A 16,032-nucleotide genomic window follows, 5' to 3' on the forward strand; every position below is an offset into this window, starting at 1 on the left:
AAGTGACAGTTGTCATGTTCTAGGCTACGTTTTCTCAGGAATACTGGTGCAGAGGTAGGTTCTGAATGTATCTGCAACCCTTGGTACTCCGCAGTAATTTGTAATCCCAGATTTCCTGCCTCTGAACTTGGCAGGAATCTATAATCTTTTTTATATAAAAGCACCTTAACAAATAAATAACACATAAAAAGTACCTTCTTTGAGACAAGAAAACTCCCCAGGTCACGAGGTGGTTTTTAAGTCATTAAGACAAAGAAATCAGGGGTGTACAGCCAGTTGCTCTAAAAGGAGCTGAAGAAAAAGAAATGTATCTTGTGTTTTTGAATGTAAAAGAGGATGGCAGCATGAGATGACAACAATCTGATAATAGTGTTGTATTAGACAAAACCATCTGGAAGTGAATGTTATATTTATTTGAATTTATTACATCAAAGCCGAAGCATCTAGAAAACAGTGCATTTGTTAGGGAAAAGCGGGTTCTACTTTTAGAGTTTCTGGTGGCTGTTGTATTGCAAAGATATACTATATTTAAAATATGGATTTGACTTGCACACACTTCACTTTGTAAGGGAACGAAAGGGACTAAAGATGCAGCATTCATGTGTATAGCCAGGGGTGCCCTTAGTTTCGGTACGCCAGAAACACAATTGAGTTTCTAAGAATTTTGAAGATATTTAAGTGAAACACTGGAGTAATGAGAACCTCTCGACACTGCGGCTTTGGACCAGCTTTGTTAGCACGGCATATGATCAGATAGCCAACTGATGGGAGCGGGGACATGGAGGAGTAACCGGGAGAAACTAAACGTGGAGTTATAGTAAATGGGGGGAAAGAACCAAAAACAAGCAAAGCAGTAATCACCCTAAAATGCCAAGAGCTTTAAATCAAAAATGTAAAGGTCACAACAGAAGCAGGGCATCTATCATGTAGCCATAAGTAAGTAATCAAATAATTTAAACTTAGTCAAGCAAGAGTCATTCAGTGTGCTGACTTCCAGCCTTGTTAGGGAGAACCAGTCCTCAGAAATGGCAGCTGTTGAGACTTGCTGGTCTTTCAGAGTTTCCTCATGTACGTTGCCAGAGGAAGAAAAGGGCTGTGGTCTTAAGCTCAGAGCCATTGTGTGCACACGGGATATGCGGTACGACCATTCAGAGTGCTGTCAGAAATTTCAGGGTCTCCACCGCAGAAAAGTAGCAGGAACAAGTGGCCATCCTCTTTGTTCTAGCTCTGTGTTCCTCATGGGAGAGTCAATATCTTCAGCTTTTAACTAAAATCTTAGTGATAGATAATGAATATATATGTAAAGCAAAATACTATTTTTGAGAGAAATGTGCACTATTACATGCATACCATGTTGAGTGTAGAGGTTCCAGGTTACAGAGAACAGCTATAGGAGCAGGGGACCATGGCAGGGGGTAGGGATATGTTGTCTGAGAAACGAGTCTGCTGTTTATAATAAAATGCAGTGCTTATATTCAGGAACATTGTAGTAAAAGATATCAATTCCAGTGTCTGATCATTAGGGTTATTTGATACAGGAAAATAATTAATAATGTTAGTACTAACAGTAGCACATGAAAATCAAGTGACAAGTATCTACTTCACATTCAATAGTATAGAGGATAAAGGTCAATATTACTAAATTGAAGTTTGAATTTGAATCTTACTGTGATCTATATGGTTAGATTAAATTCACAGAAGTTAGTTTCCTGGCAGCTTGAGAAATCCATAACCTGAGCACAGCTCATGCTATTGACCAATTCCCCAAACTCTCATTACTGCTGTTAGGAAGCCAGTCTTCAGAAGCTGTTTCTTTGCCAAAGAATCATCATCAGGGCTTTTTCAAAAAGTAGATATTTATTTTTCTTTCCTCTGGTTTTTTGAAAAGGTATAAAATACATTTTAATGACAAAGGCATTTCCAGGCGTTCTCCATCGGAACCAGACAGGCCATCTCCTAAGGGTCAGAAATGCAGAATCCCTGCAGATGATCATTTTTCTTCTATCCCTCATCCTGGTAGTGTCCTCCAACTGCACTTCAGCGGTTCTGAGGAGCTCACAGTAGCCCTTGTCTGTTCTCTGGGACTCACCTCCACTGTCTTTTCCTGTTCACCTGTCAACTGCAAGCTGATGAGAAGCAGCTGGGCAGAAGAGAAAGGTCCAGTAGAGGTGAGCCCTTCCATAAGGTCCTATTCTGTCACCTCCGCACTCTGTCCAAATTCCTCAGGGCAAAGCTGATGCTGGCATGCGCTGCACTAGGCACCAGATGGCCTGAATATTTTTAGTCTTAGGGGAGGGACCGAAGAAGCAAGGTCTGATGGCTCAGGCGTGTCTCCAGCTCTTAAGTTATATAAGGAAGATTTGCTCATAATGGACCCAGTAAAGGGAAAGGTTGAGCAGTACCCTAGTTCACATGGTCTTTGAGCATGCTGTGATTGTTTACCCTTGAAATTTCTGTAAGATTAATGGAGTAGGCCAGCTTTTATACTACAAATCACCTTTAGAAGGTTGACTATTACCTGATGATTTCTGAAAGAAAGTTGTAAAAATTCCCCCTCACAACTATCATAAATGTAAAATTTTCCAAAATATAACTAAAGTCTTTGTTTCCTGTGTCACAGCCGCCATCCCATGAAATGATTACACCTTGTGACAGGCCTCTACATGTCTGGAGCTGATAATGATAATGATATTTTCCCTCCTGTCACTTCCAACACCACCCCCAGCAAAGTGTGCAAATTGATAAGGGTTATTTTGGGAGAGTGGAATGGAAATCAGATGTAAATATCCACAGAAGAGTTGACATAGCTCTCAGAATTTCTCATTTTGAAATATTAATATACTAAACAAAAAGTATTTCATGACCTTTTAAATGGACTGATTGTGAATTCCGATTCTCTACTTCATTGTGTATGTGTGTATTTTAAACTGACTAGTTTTGTCTGATGTAAAAAATGACATTGTGATTGTCATTAGATTAATGTAGCATTTATGTTCTTTTTGGCGTGTGATGGAATACACCTGATGCCTGTTTTACTGAGAGCAAAAACTATAATCTCATCATAAAAAATTTATTCTTCTTTTGCTACACACTTATTTTGCTTTCATTTACACCTTCTCATTGTATATTTATTAAGATAATGGAGGAAAATGAGGAAACACGGCTATTAGCAATCTGAGCGACTCCGTGGTACTTACATTGTTCAATAAAACTAATAATCTTCACGGACTAATTCTGACTTATGGATGTCCTGCTTCAGTAAATCAGGGTGATTTTCTCTAGTGAATAATAGACAAGTCCATGTGCCAGTACCTTAATTAAAGAGCAGCTCTCTTAGTCTTGATCTCATTTTAATTTACAGGGTAATACTACAATAATATCACTAATGGAAGGTACATTAAAGGGCATCAAGTAGCATTAACTGTATTAAATTATGGTACTTGTGTTAATTAACTGCTGAAGCAAGATGGTTCTAATGGCGAAAAAGGTTGTCTAGTGCATAAATAAAATCTACCCAGATGAAGGGTGAGAGATGTGTGTTCCGAACAGCCTTTCACGCAAGCAGGGGGGTAAATTCAAAAGCTGTCAGATGTGGATAATGTCCCAAGCGTTGCTTGTCTGCACAATTGGAAGTTTGGATATTTAAGTAATTTTGTTTCTTTCTAAACTTCCATAACTAAACTAATTAAAAAGCTGCCCACTTTGGTTTTCAGATGCCTATATGTCATTAGACTATTGACTAATCATTCTGTGTTGTTTCTCTGAGGTGAACAGTTCAAGGAAGTAGTGTGATCGTTGTAATAATTTTTAAATCTGAAAGATAAATGAGTGTCTCGTAATACACTCGTATCAGTGATGTATCAGCTCCCTGGTTTTGCATCTAAGATAATAGACATTCTGTTTTCACAACAGGAATTTTAAAACAGGACTGAAAGTACTTTTCTCAGTGATCGAAAAAACTAATCACCATCTCTTTTACTTGCCATTTTGCAAATTGTCCCTGAAGGTAATCATCAGGACTTTTTTCAGTAATGGTATTTATTCATTTCTTGGGGCTTGCAGTGTCTGCTCAGGCTCCTTTATAGAGAGTTAGCTGTCAAAATAAGAAAGATAGTAGTCGTCCCTCATCTTAAGGTTAACTTCCCATAGTTTTAGTTCTTCAGGTCCAAAATATTGAAAGGAAAATTCCAGAAATGAGCAGTAATAACTTTTAAATAAATTTTATTACAGACTATTTTTGGAATTGTGTCCTTTTTTATTAGTTACTTTTGTTAGTCACTTACTGTGCCTAATTTACAAATTAAATTTATATATATGTAATATATTTGTAAAAAACAGTAGATATGTATGGGTTTTAGTACTACATGTGACTGTAGGCATCTACTGGCAGTCTTGGAATGCACCTCGCTAAGGAAACAGAAATTTCTGAGTACTTTTTGCCTTTTCTATCTCATTGCTCAACCTCATGAAAGGAGCCTGTAGCTGCATATGGTGATGCACACCTGTAATCCCAGCAGTCTGGGAGACTGCAGCAGGAGGATCTCAAGTTTGAGGATAGTTGGGCTAACTTAATGACTTAGGGAAACCCTGCCTCAAAATAATAAAAATAAAAAGAGCTAGGTTGTCGCTTGGAGTGAAGGTTCTGGATTTAGTATTCATTATTGCAAAAGGAAGGAAGAAAAAAAAAAAGGAAGAAGAACATCAGCACAGAAGCTCCACTCCCTCAAACAATCTTTCCATCCACCCAGCTTGTGCCCCGCTCAGAACCACATTCTCCTTCACCTAATTACAGGGCTTGGAGAAGGCAAGGGACATGGCCACCCTGCCTGGACGTCCAGAGTAAGGAAGGGCCCTGCATGCTCATTCTCAGAAGTCAAACACATCCTTAACCCCTTCCTGTTCGACAGCCACCATCCGGGTATTTACTGTAATTAGGACGAGGCGAAACTCACATTCCTTTCTTGAGGCAAAGCCTCTCAGTGGTTAGTGCAAAAGTTTTGATGGCAGATCAGCAAAAGCACTTGAGGAAGTTTAAAAATATAAAAGCAGCAGTGCTTTTTTCAAATTGTTTGAAAAATCATGTGATGCAAAATGATTTGGTAATTACAAAAGATTTGTCAGTTTTCCTGCCACTTCTCCAACTGTCTTTGTCAGCCACGATTCAAATAAATCTACCAAAATATTTACTCTTCACCTTTCACAAAAGAGGCATCCTGCAAGATACTTTTAAAGCATTGAGCATGGATTTTATTCATTCTTTCTGAATTACTTCTGATTACTGTGGCTGAGCGTCACTACCACTTTCACAGATTCTGCTTCATGTTTCATGTCATCACGAAACACTTAACCTCCACCTGGGACAGATGCTGATTTAGACGTGGACATTCGGAGCTGAACAAGACATAGCCCTGTTCTCAAGGATCTCACACCCAAAAGGGGCACAGACATGTGAGAAAAAAGAGAGAGAACATCGTGGGTCAACCTATCTTACATGTTTATTGACTGAAACAGATTTCTTGGAGCTGAGAACTTTGTGAAGATAATAGATTTATTTAGCTCACAGTTCACAAGGCCATGGCTTCTTGCTGGTAGAATCCTGAGTCAGCACAGGACACCACATTTGTGAGACCTGGAGGGTAAATCTCTTCTGGTCTCTCTCCCTCTTCCTATACCCCCACCAGCATTCAATCCCGGGAGGTGTACCCTACCAACCGGAGCTAATTTTATTCCCTTCCAAAGGCCTCATCACTAAACACCATAGGTGAATTATTTTATTGTTTCATCTTCTTAATACCTCACTCTGTGGATTAAATTTCAGTACATGAACCATTGGAAGACACATTCAGACCATATCTGAACTGTAGCATGGAGTGAATGCTTAGCATGCAATAGCAGGAAAGGAGCTACTATTTTAATGTGGGAAGACTAGTAAAACTTCTGATGAGAATATGGAGTTTGTATGGTGTCTGAAATGTATGCTGTAGTGTAAGAAGCAGCCAGAGAAGACTGGATAGTCTAGGTAGACAAATTATGCATAAAAACAATAGAGCATGGTAAGGAACTCCAAATGGTCTGATGTTGGAGTCTGAGGAGACACATTTCATCTTCTCTCTGGGGACCTAGAAGCACTAAAGGATACCTATATCTTGCTTTCAGAGTCCCTCATGACATAAAAACTGGAGACTGTATGGATTCTCACATATGAATTCAGTGCAGACGAGAGACATTTTAAGGCAATGATAACACAGGCTATGGCAGTGTGATTACGCAGACCGGAAAGCTGTAACATTGCTTCACTATGCAGAACTGTATCTCCAAACCCTGATGGCCCAGCGGAGAGTCTAGAGGAGCACTCCAAATTCCACAGAAGCCATTATGCAGCGATGACTTGGATTTGCTTATAGCATCAGTAGGACTTGCTGACCAAGCAGATGGTTACGAAGAACTGAGGGAAATTATCAATGGCTGGTGGGGCCATAACATCGGGAATAAATACTGGAAAGTAGTTTTCGGTAATTAGTGATATAGTTGGTTCTTTGTGTTGTGCCATTTCAGGTATTAGGAATCCAAGTGGAGATCCCAGTTAAGGATTTTAAATGACTGCTCTAGTATTGCGGAAAGCAGTATGAAGTTTAAAGAAAATAGATTTGGAAATTATTGTCCTATATGTGGCATTTCAAGTTTAGAGAGTGGATGGCATTGATAAAGGTCTGTCCCTTATAGAGCATTCACAGAACCCAGTGGAACACTGTCATTTAAAGGAAATTTCTGGGGCTAGGGATTTAGCTCAGTGGCAAAGCGCCTGCCTGGCAAGCACAAGGTCGTGAGTTCGATTCCTAGTACCAGAAGAAAAACAAGAAACAAAAAAAAAGGAAATTTCTGAAGGAAACTGACAAGTAATCTAAGAAGTAGCAGAAAATCAGAGAGAGTAATGAATTAAGCTAATCAGAGTAGTCCCCATTAAAATGTAAGAAATAACTTCTACATTTGTATAGTAGTGTTTATAAAATTTTTGTCAGCTGCTTTATTTCCATTAATCCTCACAAGAGTCTTATGAGACTGACAATATTTAACCCCATTTTACAGTTAAAAGGACAAGGGAAGCTTCATGACTTTTTTTCTCACCTCACACATAATAAAGTGACAGAACCAAATTGCCAACTCCAAACTCTATGCTTTCTCCCCGCCTCCAGTGAGTCTGGTTGATATAGGAGACCCCCCAAACCTCCCCATGAAACCATCTTTGAATATCAAGAAGAAATCAACAAATCTTGTGACTCTGCTCTTTCTGGAAAGTTCTGAGATTCAGATGTTCCACAACATTTGGTGGGTCAGCGGGTCATTACGCCCTGCTTACGTGTTTATCTTGACTCTAACTTCCTAGTTCATTTGTGTCAAGCTTAAGGTGTACCGTTGGGCTAAATTGTCTTATTGTGTCAGGTCTAGGTATTTTACAATAGTTTCTCATTTTTGGGCAAAGAAAAAAAATAAATGAACAGAATTTTCTGAATATTACTATTTCTCCCGTACTTCTCCATAAATATTTATTGCTAGCAACATCATTAAAAACTAAAGCAAGTTACATATATTGTTGGAGAAACTTTGAGATGCCCTACTGCATTAGCTTCTTGGAATAGAATTCTTCCTTCAAATGAAGGCAAGCTGCTTTTTCTTTTAACATCCATGTATTTGTCCTTGTTCTCCTTTTCTGGAGCTACAGAGAATAAATTGCTGCCTCTTTCATATAATACAGTTGCATGAGTTTATAGTCAATAATCTCATCCCCCAGGTCTTTTTTTCTAACCTAAATGAATATTTAACCATTCCATCATCAAAAATTTAATTTGCTGTTCTTTTAAAGGGAGAATGAAGTCCAGTAAATAAGAATATTCAAATGAAAAGCTTAATAACCACAATTTTAAAAATATAAAATGCCTAAACCATTGCTACTTAGCTCCAGTGGAAATATTTAGAATAAAGATTTATGGTGTGCACCCATTTTAATTGGACAACTGAGTTCCGTTCTGATTTGGAGCATATTTTTAAATCCTTGAGAGTTTCTTGAATTGTAAAGAGAATAGATGCATAATCAGCTCGTTTTCCTTTGAGGTCTCTACCATTATAAGCAAAGAGTGTGTCTCGCAATTCCTTTCCTTAAATTATAAACTTCATTAACATGCAGGAAAACAACCCAGTTCCAAAATTTGCCTCTTTATACTTAATTCCCCGGTGCCAAAGATTTTTCAAGCTAAGGTCATTAAAGGAAAATGCCTTCTTTTTAGAAACACAGGCTAGTTAGGCAAAATGCCACATAATTAAGAAATAAAATATTTTTCTCTTTCACTTAACTTCGTTTGCATGGGCAGCTATATCCTGGCTACATCTCTCTGTACAGTGGAATCAGGAAGACATTCAGCTTTTCTTTCTGATTTGTGGAGCCATGTTCTTTCTCCTGAGTCAGTGTTCGACATCTTCTGACAATGATCTTGCTGTCTTTGTGTTCCTAGGATCAGAGGCATCCCCTGAAACATTCAAAGATGCTAGTCATTGGCTGATAACTAGTGTAAGAAAACATTTCTGTGTATGTATCTATAGTGGTTCAATAAAGAGATAATTCCCAGCCTACTGTGATGATATGTACCTGTCCTAGCCACTTGAGAGGCTGAGGCCCAAGGATGCCTTGAGCTCAAGACCTTGAGAGCAGTGTACTTAATATAGTCAGTGAGAATGAGATGAGAATTAGAGAGAGAGACAGAGACAGAGACAGAGAAAAGAAGGAGGAGGAGGAGAGAGGCAGAAGAGGAAGAAGGAGGAAGGGGAAGAGGAAAAAGGGAGAGGAGGGAAGGGAATGGAAGGGGAGGAAAGGAAAGAGGAGAAGAGAAGAGAAGAGAAGAGAAGAGAAGAGAAGAGAAGAGAAGAGAAGAGAAGAGAAGAGAAGAGAAGAGAAATCTCCCATTTGCTCTCCAAATGCAAGATCAAAAATGTTAATGGTTTCATCATTTTACTTTGAATCTACAAAAGGACATATTGATTCCATTGTACTTTATCTCTTATTTTCAACTCAGTCATTTTTAGAAGCAAGAATGCTTGTTTAATCAGAACTTACTGCATTACATATAAATTCATAGTTGCCACTTCTGCCTCCTTTTTGTAAGTAGCAAAACTTCATCTAAATAGGTTAATCATTTGGTGGCAAATAGGGAAGGGAAAACTTTCACTTTTGTTGAATATTAATTTGTTTTTGAACTTCTACTTAAAAGGCAGCGACTGAAGGGAGGGACAGGCTTAATTATGTGACACAGTAGCGTTACAACCCTCTTTGGCCAAAAGATCCTAACCCAGACTGTATTAGACTTACAATAGGTATTATGTCCCTGTGGCTAGGACAACTGATATTGTGCTAGAAAAAAACTGAGAGCACAGAGGACAAGTCATTGAGATTTCAACGCCATTGTTTATCTTATCTTAGAACAAAGCATTGGCTAGAGGTCAGGAGGAATAGGTTCTAGCTCTAGTTGTGAGCAGAACATTTTGTAAGCGCAGGGCAAGTCACAACTACAATAAGCAGAGTCTCTTCAATCATAAGATGAAAAAATTGTGCTAAGCGGACTTCCACAGAATTATTCTACGTGACGGTCAAACACACTTGGGAAATGTTCACGTTATTTCCTTTTCAGACAATCACAATGCTTATTAATATATTAAAGGCTCTGAGATAATCTTACAGTAAAGAAACAGTTCCATTTCTTAAAAGCTAAGACCTCCCAAACTTACTTATCCAAAAATAGCTATGAATACCCTCCATGGATTAGTAATCCCAGAACCTGTGGAAGTAAAAAGGTTTCTTCAAGTTCCAACATTATAGGATTCACTGTTTAATATAAGGAAACAAAAACATCGTGTGTGTGTGTGTATGTGTGTGTGTGTGTCTTTGTGTGTGTTGACTAGTTGACATGCTAAAAACAGACTGATTTTTCATAGCAAGGTCTAATTTTAGCTATCAGTCTGCTATATTGTTGATACATCAGCTGAAAAAATGAGACCACTGTAGATAAAGTCTAGTCTTGATAAGGACTTTCTTTTTCTTTTTTCTTTCTTTCTTTCTTTCTTTCTTTCTTTCTTTCTTTCTTTCTTTCTTTTCTTTTCTTTTCTTTTCCTTCTTTCTACCCTTCCTTCTCTCTTTCAACTGTTGCTGTATTTTTTTAACCTCAGGGAGTACTGGGTTTCTTCAGGAATTATGGAAAATTAAGTACTAATAGGGATTCTTCTATTTTTTTTATTTTAAAGAGTGTAATAAAAAAAAAAAGAACAATAGCAACATACCAACATCACAGACATAAACAAAGTACAATGTTGTTTTGTTTTTAAGCTGGAGAAATTATTACAGAAAAGTCAGCAAAGATATGAAAGCTGAAATGCCAAGTGCTACAATCTGGTGCATTTTGAGACAAATAGAAATGCTAAAAGGCTTTCTATTTCTTCTGTATATAAGCTACTCAAAGTCTAAATATAGCAATAACTAAAATATGTATTTAAGGAAAAACAAATATATATATATATCCATTTGTATATTTCCATTTGCCCTAGATGATAATATATATATTATATATATACATACATATATATACATATATACATATTTTATATATATATGTATATATATACACATACCCATTTGTATATTTCCATTTATATATTTCCATTTGCCCTGGATGATAGTCTTAAAATGACAGGCTAATTTTACTTAAATGCAAGTTGCAGTTCTTTTTCTCCTTGGGACTGTTAATGAATAACAAATTGGAGCCCAGTAAAGCAAAATATTGTATGTAGCTAAGAACTATCACCTTGTCTAGGAATTGTGTTGCCATCCTATCTGCTTTTAATCATTTGGTGCCACCAGAATATCAGCCAAGCAAAGTTGTTACAACATGCTGGTGGCATCCGTGTGTAATTATAGATCCTCCCGTGCTACTGGGAACAGGGAACAGATGGGGGAGGGTGGGCTAGGAGATGACTGGTGGGGGCGTCTAAGAGGTCAGAGATCTGGCAGCTTGGAAAGAGACATCATGATGAACCCCTGTATTGGATTTGGATAGGCAGAAGTACCCGCCAAACAGAGTTGCAACATTGCAGAATCATTTGTTTTAGAACTAAAAGAAACCAAGAAAACAATTTATCCAGCTCCCTGTCTTTCATATGTGAAATAGAACAGTGAAGTGAATTATCCAAAATAATACTCTAGATATCTAGAATCTAGACCCAGATGGGATTTGTATTTTATGCACAAGTGCCCAGTGCTCAGAACTGGGCTTGGCACATAATAGGGGTTCAGAAATATTTACAGAAGACATGCACAAATAATTGTGGGATACCCTTCTGAGTATCATGTAAACAGCCATTTAGAGCATCCATACCCTCCCCCTAAAGCATCCTGTGGCTACCTTTGACTCCCACCCTGCACCATAAAACTGCAAGGGAATTGGAGCAAAGCCCGATGTTTTTGGTTATGCCTATCCATCCAAATATATCAAAACCACAAGTGTCCAGGCTATAACCAATCTCCAGATTTAAAGAATAAAATGTACCTGCCTCAGGAATCAAATCCTTGTATCTATATCTATGTATATCTATATCTGTATACCTGCATATTCTGTATAAATGAATACCACTGCACCGAGCTACACTGTCATTTGTCTAATTAGCCTTTCAAAATCTAAAATAGTGACTCTTCATTTTTTCCCTGGTGAGAAGTTCATAAAAAGAAGGGGGCTTTTTGGCTCATCCTCAAGCAATACAAAGTAACATCACAGTACCACTATATGCACCAATATTGTCTTCAAGTGATATTTGCCTCTTTGATTTAAACTGCTTGTAAAATATCTTACAGTTTATAAATGAGAGCTTTCAGTATTGACATTGTTGATGTGGGGTTGCAAAGAGTTTGAGCTTGGGAGGCATCAGAGGAGGCAATGACCAAACTCAATAACATTTATCTGCTTAGTCTTCAATAAACATATATCTTTACAAAAAGTATTCACGTTCATTATGCATTTATTAGTAGAAAAAGGGAATTAAAACTATTAATGGAGTGAAGGCAATTATGAGATGTATTCCTGTCTTTCCTCTTTGTCCTTAGGTCACATCATTCTAATTCTTTATTGCTTTTAATCATAGCCTTTGAAACAGAGAAAGATGTTGAACAGGTTTCTGAGAGTGAAAAAGGCTTCAGGACAAGGGGTCTAATTGGAGGAAAGAGAATGTTGAAGGCAAAAGAGGCAGAAGTCGGGAAATTGAAGCTAGAATTTTTCAAGAATATTATCAGACCTTAGAGGTGATTGTCTGTGTAGGGGAGAGAGGAAATACAGTAAGAGACGTGTAACGGATTTAAAGGACAAACGTAACAGTGGTGAAGGATCTTTAATATAAGACTAAATTGTGATTTTATTCTATAGGTAATTTTTATGGTTTGTGTGTAGATGTCCCCACAAAGCCTCATGAAGTCAGAGATTTTTGGGAGGTGGCTGAATCTAGAATGTGTGATTGATCTGTAGAATGATGCTGGGATTAAGGGTTCTGGGATTAAGGGTGGGTGATTACTGATCAACCCACTGATTAGACTGGCACCGCCCTAATCCCAATAGACTGGATACAATATAAAGGACAGAAAGAGGCTTTCTGTCTCTCTCTCTTTCTCTGGCTGTCTGTCTGTCTCTCTCTCTCTCTCTGCCTTTTAAGTCTTCTGCTGCCTTGAATGGTTGCCCCTCTGCCATGTGGCACTCTGCCTTGGAGCCATCTGATTATGGACTAAAATCTGTACAAACTGTGAACTAAATAAACCTTTCCCCCTTTAACTTTGGGCATTAGGTCTTTTGTCCTAGCAACAAGAAAAGAAACTAAAGCAGTAATCCATGGTAAACCATTAATATATTAATAAACAAAATCAATATTCTTCAGAAGAACATAAAGTATCATTCAAAATGTCCCAATACAATCCAAAATTACTCAAAATACAAAGAAAACAGAAGATGACTCACATTTTACAAAAAAGAAAACACACTAACAACCTAGCCCAGACATTTGAATTGGCATGCGGGAATTTTAAATTAGCTATTACAACTGTGCTGATGAATGTAGAAGCACGTGTTTTTAAAACAGGAAGACCGGCCAGGAAATAGAAATGATACATGGGAAACCAAAGGGAAATTATCATACAAAAGGTTGTATACTATCTGAATTTTTGGTAAAATTTCACTGGATGAACTTAAGAGTTTATTGGAGCTGAAAGAAAAATCAATGAATTTAATGAGAGTTCTGTAGAGAATGTGTAATATGATGAACAGTAATAAAGAAGGTAGGAAAACTAAGCCAAATGACCTAAATGTTGAGAATAACATTTGAAAAGTTTAATACATTTATAATGGAAGCTCAAGAGAAAAAGACAGAAAGGAAAGCAACAAATTTTCAATGAATTAACATGAGAAAATTTCCCAAGGACATAGGATATAGTGAATCCTAAGCCCTTAGGCATATCGTACACAACCACCAATGTGCAGTGATACAGAGAAAATTTTTAAATCAGCAAGACAACAAAAGGCATAACATGTAAAATTATTTAACATGTAAAACTATTCAGATGACAGCTGAATTCTCATCAGAAATAACTAAGACCAGAGGACAGTAAAATATCTTCAGAGTAGAGAGAAACAGAGAGAGACAGACAGACAGACAGACAGAGACAGAGAGAGACAGAGAGAAAACTGTCAACCCAGAGTTTATGTCCAGTAAGATTATCTTTGACAAAGGAAAACTGATTTAAGATATTTATGGATAAAGGAAAATAAGCAAATTTATCATCAGAAGGCCTACACTATAAAATAGTAACAGAAGCTTATTAAGCTAAAAAGAAATGGTACCAAATGAAGATTACAACTTCAGCTGCAATGAAGACTCCTGGAAATTAAAAATATATGAGTAAATCTATTTTTTTCTTTTTCTTTCTTTAAAAATGCAAACTACTGCTTAAGACAAATTACCACATTTTATTGTGAAGTTTATTATTATGTGGGTATTTACCCCTATAACAGCTACAGTATAAAACACAGTACCAATGGGTAAATGTTTGGACCTATATGTTTGGAAGTTCTTGTGTTTATCATGAAACATTAACTCTAAATAGATGGTGAGAAGTTAAGGATAGAGATTATAATTCCTAGAGCAAAATTTTTATCCTAAGGAATCAAAGGAGTGATGATACAATGGATAACATTTTAGAATTTGAGAGAGGAACCAACTTCAGACTAAAGTGAACTCATCAGATTTGAACCTAAAAGTGGTGAAGAGGGTATTTCGATAGAAAAATTTTTAGCATATATAGTAAATGTCCTATAGGTGATTTACAAATGAGTTAAATTACTGTTTCACATCTAATTGCCATCCAAGTACAAATATTAGAACCAAGTAGGTGGCCATAGTTCTTATGTGTACTGCTTGCAGCTTTGATATTACTGAGTGACACTATCATACCAAGATAATATTCTCATCCTACATCTAAAATTGAATGTGTGCAGACTACTGATAACTGGTTTTATACAATGGTTTGATTCACTAATGAGTTTGCTAGTAATATAAGCATAGAGAAAAGGATTTTGGTTTCAAGAATATATTACAAAAGTATATTGGAGATGTTTTATGCCCTTTAGAAAACAGATTTTTTTAAAGAAAAAGAAGAGAGGGAAGAAGGCAGGAAGGAGGGAAGGAAGGCAGGGGGCAAGGAAGGAAGGAAGAGGGGGCAGGATAGGAAGCAGCATTTCTTGGGAAACACTGAAAACGCATGAGAACACTAACAACATGTTGCATTTCTCCTACACTGTTCCCCGTGAACGGTGGATCAGTTGAGAAATCTCACCCATGTTCATCTTAGGAACGTTTTTCTTGCCCGACCTCATGGTTGTCTATAAAAGGAGTAAATAGCCGAAGACAGCCATACCCTCCTTGCAGCAAAGATAGATCCGTAGCAACACTAGGGTCTCTCATGTGCTCTTCAGTTCCCACAAGCTCTGACCGCTTCTTCAGCCATCGTGAACTCCAGTAGAATCACATTGTAAGAGATAAGGTTTTTGCTTTCTTCTAGGAGACCCACTGAGATGACAAAATAAAGCCTACTGAGAAGTGTGAATGTTGGTATCAAGAGAGACCATGGCAACCAGGTTCCTCACTTTGGCAGTACAGAGAATGTAAAATATATAAATCTCATAATGAATAACAAACATATGAAAGTTAGGCCAAAGCAAGACAGAAATATACTATAATGAAAAACTAAAGAATTCTATCTTAGAAATAGCAATAATTATTCAATTAAAAGCTGTTAATACCATGGAGACATTTTGTTCTTTGAAGAATAATTTATGTTTACTGAAACAAAAGAATTATCAGTTATACTTAGTTAACTAGTCTTGATCTCATAAATTTGGGGAAAACAGGGCAGTTGATAGGTACATAAAGAATAGAACATGATTTAATTAGGAATCAGGCCACATGACATCTAACCCTATCCAGGAAATAATAGCTGCCAGATTTCTATTTTAAAAGTGTTTTGTTGGGCTCCCAGAGGGTGGGCCCCCAGTGCACGGGGAACCTTGGGCAGGGAGCGCTGGTCTTGGGACCGGCGACTCACTCCCGGCCTCGTGGTTCCCTGGAAGGAGGGCTTCTGGCGCACAGGGAACTGCAGGTGGGGAACGCCAGCCTTCTGGCTGGCTAGCTTCCTGCCTGCTGGCTCCCGGAGGGTGGGCCCCCAGTGCACGGGGAGCCTTGGGCGGGGAGTGCCGGTCTTTTGGGGTCTTCGGACCGGCGACTCACTCCCAACCTTGTCATTCCCCGGAAGGAGGGCTTCCGGCACACAGGGAGCTGCGGGTGGGGAGCGCCAGCCTTCTGGCTGGCTAGCTTCCTGCCTGCTGGCTCCCGGAGGGTGGGCCCCCAGCGCATGGGGAGCCATGCAGCGGCGAGCACTGTTGCGCGCCGGCCCTTAGGCCGGCC

General features: G+C 38.1%; 1 protein-coding gene across 4 annotated transcripts in view; it reads left to right on the forward strand.

Annotated features, from left to right (window-relative positions):
* The window catches only part of Ntng1 (netrin G1), a 323,535-nt gene that overhangs the window by 178,880 nt on the left and 128,623 nt on the right, over nucleotides 1–16,032 (forward strand). The window lies entirely within an intron of this gene.

This window comes from Chinchilla lanigera, unplaced genomic scaffold (genome assembly GCF_000276665.1).
Source record: "Chinchilla lanigera isolate Chin_1 unplaced genomic scaffold, ChiLan1.0 scaffold00034, whole genome shotgun sequence".
NCBI classification, from domain to species: Eukaryota; Metazoa; Chordata; class Mammalia; order Rodentia; family Chinchillidae; genus Chinchilla; species Chinchilla lanigera.